The sequence below is a fragment of the Phocoena sinus genome, chromosome 13 (genome assembly GCF_008692025.1).
Source record: "Phocoena sinus isolate mPhoSin1 chromosome 13, mPhoSin1.pri, whole genome shotgun sequence".
NCBI classification, from domain to species: Eukaryota; Metazoa; Chordata; class Mammalia; order Artiodactyla; family Phocoenidae; genus Phocoena; species Phocoena sinus.
In genome coordinates this window covers 73,847,996-73,853,490 of record NC_045775.1, presented here as the reverse complement: position 1 = coordinate 73,853,490, position 5,495 = coordinate 73,847,996, and positions in this window count along the sequence as shown.

Here is a 5,495-nt window from a genome sequence, read left to right as displayed (position 1 = left end):
CTTGCAATCTGGGAAGGTAGTAAGCTACAATAAAAGCTTCTAAAACATAGAGTTTAAAAACTCATTTCTGTAATGAAAACTATAATCGAGCACAAGAGCAAAACAAACAAACAAATCATGAATGTATTACGGATACAGGCTACAACATAAATGAATTTTGAATACATAAGGCTAAGTAGAGGATTTAGTCACAAAAGACCAATTATAGTATGAATTTAAATATATGAACTATCTATAATGGGCAAATCTACAGAGATAGAAAGTAGATTTGTGGCTGCTTGTGGCTGGGGGAAAGGAGGTTTGGGATCAGGATTTCTTATGAGGGTAAAGAAAAAGTTATAAAATTAATTGCAGTGAAGGATGCACAATTCTGAGAATATATAAAAATCCACTGAATTGTACATTTTAACTGTGTGAATTATATACTGTGAGCCATTAACTGTATGTATCCTGTAGGCCTCAAACTGACCTAGGTTATTTTTTTTTTAAACACCTTTATTGAACTATAATTGCTTCACAATGTTGTATTAGCTTCTGCTGTATAACAAACTGTATCAGCTATATGTATTCATATATCCTTATATCCCCTCTCTCTTGCATCTCCCTCCCACACTCCTTATCCCACCATTCTAGGTGGTCACAAAGCACCAAGCTGATCTCCTGGTGCTATGCAGCTGCTTCTGACTAGCTTTTTTACATTTGGTAGTGTATATATGTCAGTGCTACTATCACACTTTGCCCCAGCTTAACCTTCCCCCTCCCTGTGTCCTCAAGTCCATTCTCTATGTCTGTATCTTTATTCCTCTTCTGCCCCTGCCCCTAGGTTCATTAGAAACTTTTTTTTTTTTAGATTCCATATATATGTGTTAGCATATAGTATTTGTTTTTCCCCTTTTGACTTACTGCACTCTGTATGACAGACACCAGGTTCATCCACCTCACTATAAATAGCTCAATTTCATTTATTTTATGGCTAATTTTCCCTTGTATATATGTGCCACATCTTCTTTATCCATTCATCAGTCCACCCATCTGTTGATGGAAACTTAGGTTGCTTTCATGACCTGGCTACAGTAAATAGTGCTGCAATGAGCAATGCAGTATATGTCTCTTTTTGAATTATTGTTTTCTCAAGGTATATGTCCAGGAGTGGGATTTCTGGGTCATATGGTGGTTCTATTTTTAGTTTCTTAGGGAATCTCCATGCTGTTCTCCATAGTAGCTGTATCAATTTACATCTGCACCAACAATGCAAGAGGGTTCCCTTTCCTACACACCCTCTCTAGCATTTATTGTTTGTAGATTTTTGATGAAGGCTGTTCTGACTGGTGTGAAGGAATACCTTACGGTAGTTTTGATTTGCATTTCTCTAATGATTAGTGATGTTGAGTATCCTTTCATGTGTTTGTTGGCAATCTCTATATCTTCTTTGAAGAAATGTCTATTTAGGTCTTCTGCCTATTTTTGGATTGGGTTGTTTGTTTTTTTGATACTGAGCTGCATGAGCTGCTTGTATACTTTGGAGATTAGTCCTTTTTCAGTTACTTTGCTTGCAAATATATTCTCCCATTGTGAGGACTTTCTTTTCATCTTGTTTATGGTATCCTCTGCTATGAAAAGCCTTTTAAGTTTCATTAGGTCCCATTTGCTAATTTTTGTTTTTATTTCCAATTCTCTAGGAGGTGGGTCACAAAGGATCTTGCTGTGATTTTTTTCATAGAGTGTTTTGCCAATGTTTTACTCTAAGAGTTTTGTAATGTCTGTCCTTACATTTGGGTCTTTAATCCATTTAAATTTTATTTTTGTGTATGGTGGTAGGGAGTGTTCTAATTTCATTCTTCTCCATGTAGCTGTCCAGTTTTCCAGGCACCACTTATTGAAGAGGCTGTCTTTTCTCTATTGCATATCCTTGCCTCCTCTATCAAAGATAAGGTGACCATATGTGCATGGATTTATCTCTGGGCTTTCTATCCTTTTCCATTCATCTATATTTCTGATTTTGTGCCAGTACCATACTGTCTTGTTTACTGTAGCTTTGTAATATAGTCTGAATTCAGGGAGCCTGTTTCCTCCACTTCTTTTTTCTTTCTGAAGATTGCTTTTGTTATTCGGTGTCTTGTTTTTCCATATACATTGTAATTTTCTTTTCTACTTCTGTGAAAAATGCCATTGGTAGATTGATAGAGATTGCATTGAATCTGTAGATTGCTTTAGATAGTATACTCATTTTCACAGTGTTGATTCTTCCAATCCATGAACATGGTATATCTCTCCATCTGTTTGCATCGTCTTTAATTTCTTACATAAGTGTTTCATAATTTTCTGCCTACATGTCTTTTGTCTCCTTAGGTAGGTTTATTCCTAGGCATTTTATCTTTATGTTGAAATGGTAAATGACAGTGTTTCTTTAATTTCTCTTTCAGAATTTTGTCATTAGTGTATAGGAATGCAAGAGATTTCTGTACATTTACTTTTTATCCTGCTACTTTACTAAATTCATTGCTTCATTAGCTCTAACAGTTTTCTGGTATTATCATTAGGATTCTCTATGTATCGTATCATGTCATCTGTAAACAGTGACAGTTTTACTTCTTCTTTCCCAATTTGGATTCCTTTTATTTCTTTTTCTTTGCTGATTGACATGGCTAACTTCCAAAACTATGTAGAATAATAGTGAGACTGGGCACCCTTGTCTTGTTTCTGATCTTAGAGGAAATGGTCTCAGTTTTTCACAAATGAGAATGTTGTTGGCTGTGGGTTTGTCATATATGACCTTTATTATGTTGAGGTAGGTTCCCTCTATGTCTACTTAGTGGAGAGTTTTTATCATAAATCCATGTTGAATTTTGTTGAAAGCTTTTTCTGCACCTATTGAGATTAGCATATGGTTTTTGTCATCCAATTTGTTAATATGGTGTATCACATTGATTGATTTGTGTATACTGAAGAATCCTTGCATTCCTGGGATAAACCCCACTTGATCATGGTGTATGATCCTTTTAATGTGCTGTTGCATTCTGTTTGCTAGTATTTCATTGAGGATTTTTGCATCTATGTTCATTAGTGATATTGGTCTGTAGTTTTCTTTCTTTATGACATCTTGTCTGGTTTTGTTATCAGTGTGATGGTGGCCTTGTAGAATGAGTTTGGGAGTATTTCTCCCTCTGATATATCTTGGAAGAGTTTAAGAAGGATAGGTGTTAGCTCTTTTCTAAATGTTTGATAGAATTTGCCTGGGAAGCCATCTGATCCTGGGCTTTTGTTTCTTGGCAGATTATTAATCACAGTTTCAATTTCAGTGCTTGTGATTGGTCTGATTATATTTTCTCTCTCTTCCTGGTTCCGTCTCAGAAGGATATGCTTTTCTAAGAATTTGTCCATTTCTTCCAGGTTGTCCATTTTATTGACATATAATTACTTGTAGTAATCTCTCATGATCCTTTGTATTTCTGCAGTGTCAGTTGTTACTTCTCTTTTTCATTTCTAATTCTGTTGATTTGAGTCTCCTCCATTTTTTCTTCATGAGTCTGGCTAATGGTTTATCAATTTTATTTACCTTCTCAAGAACCAGCTTTTAGTTCATAGATCTTTGCTATCATTTCTTCCTTTCTTTTTCATTTATTTCTGATCTGATCTTTCTGATTTCTTTCCTTCTGCTAACTTTGGGTTTTGTTTGTTCTTCTTTCTCTAATTGCTTTAGGTGTAAGTTAAGGTTGTTTATTTGAGATGTTTCTTGTTTCTTGAGGTAGGATTGTATTGCTATAAATTTCCTTCTTAGAACTGCTTTTGCTGCATCCCATAGGTTTTGTACCATAGTGTTTTCATTTTCATTTGTTTCTAGATATTTTTTGATTTCCTCTTTCATTTATTCAGTTATTTAGTTGCGTATTGTTTTGTCTCCTTGTGTTGGTATTTTTTACATTTTTTTTCCCTGTAATTGATATCTAGTCTCATAACATTGTGATTGGAAAAGATACTTGATAAGTTTTCACTTTTCTTAAATTACCAGGGCTTGATTCATGACCCATGATATGATCTATCCTGGAGAATATTCCAGGAGCATTTCAGAAAAAACTGTATTCTGTTGTTTTTGGTTGAAATGTCCTATAAATATCAATTAATCCAGTTGTTTATTGTATCATTTAAAGCTGTGTTTCCTTATTTATATTCATTTTGGATGATCTCTCCATTGGTGAAAGTGGGGTGTTAAAGTCCCCTACTAATATTGTGTTACTGTTGATTTCCCCTTTTATGGCTGTTAGATTTGTCTGATGTATTGAGGTGCTCCTATGTTGGGTGCATAAATATTTACAATTGTTATATCTTCTTTTTGAATTGATCCCTTGGTCATTATGTAGTGTTCTTCTTTGTCTCTTGAATTAGTCTCTATTTTAAAGTCTATTTTTCCTGATATGAGAATTGCTACTCCAACTTTCATCTGATTTCCATTTGTGTGGACTATCTTTTTCCATCCCCTCACTTTCAGTCTGTATGTGCCCCTATGTCTGAAGTGGGTCTCTTGTAGACAGCATATATATGTGTCTTATTTTTGTATCCATTCAGCCAGTCTGTGTCTTTTGGTTTGAGCATTTAAAGCATTTACATTTAAGGTAATTATCAATATGTACGTTCCTATTACCATTTTCTTAATTGTTTTGGGTTTGTTATTGTAGGTCTTTTCCTTCTTTTGTGTTTCCTTCCTAGAGAAGTTTTTTTAGCATTTGTTGTGAAGCTGGTTTGGTCGTGCTGAATTCTCTTAATTTTTGCTCGTCTGTAAAGGTTTTAATTTCTCCATTGAGTCTGAATGAGATCCTTGCTGCATAGAGTAATGTTTGTTGTAGGTTTTTCCCCTTTCCTCACTTTAAATATGTCCTGCCACTTCCTTCTGGCTTACAGAGTTTCTGCTGAAAATTCAATTGTTAGGCTTATGGGGGTTCCCTTGTATGTTGTGTGTTGCTTTTCCCTTTTTGCTTTTAATATTTTTTCTTTGTATTTAATTTTTGATAGTTTAATTACTATGTGTCTTGGCATGTTCTTTTTGCCTTTATCCTGTATGGGACACTCTGTGTTTCCTGGACGTGACTATTTCCTTTCCCGTGTTAAGGAAGTTTGCCTGTATAATCTTGTCAAATATTTTCTCAGACCATTTCTTTTTCTCTACTTCTTCTGGGACCCTTATTATTCTAATGTTGGTGCATTTAGTGTTGTCCCAGAGGGCTCTGAGATTCTCCTCAATTCTTTTTCCTTTATTCTGCTCTGTGGCAGTTATTTCCCCTCTTTTATCTTCCAGGTCACTTCTCCGTTCTTCTGCCTCCATTATTCTGCTACTGATTTCTTGTAGGGAATTTTAAATTTCATTTATTGTGTTGTTCTTCATTGTTTGTTTGCTCTTTAGTTCTTCTAGGTCCCTGTTAAATGTTTCTTGTATTTTCCCCATTGTATTTCCAAGATTTTGGGTCACCTTTACTATCATTACTCTGAATTATTTTTCAAGT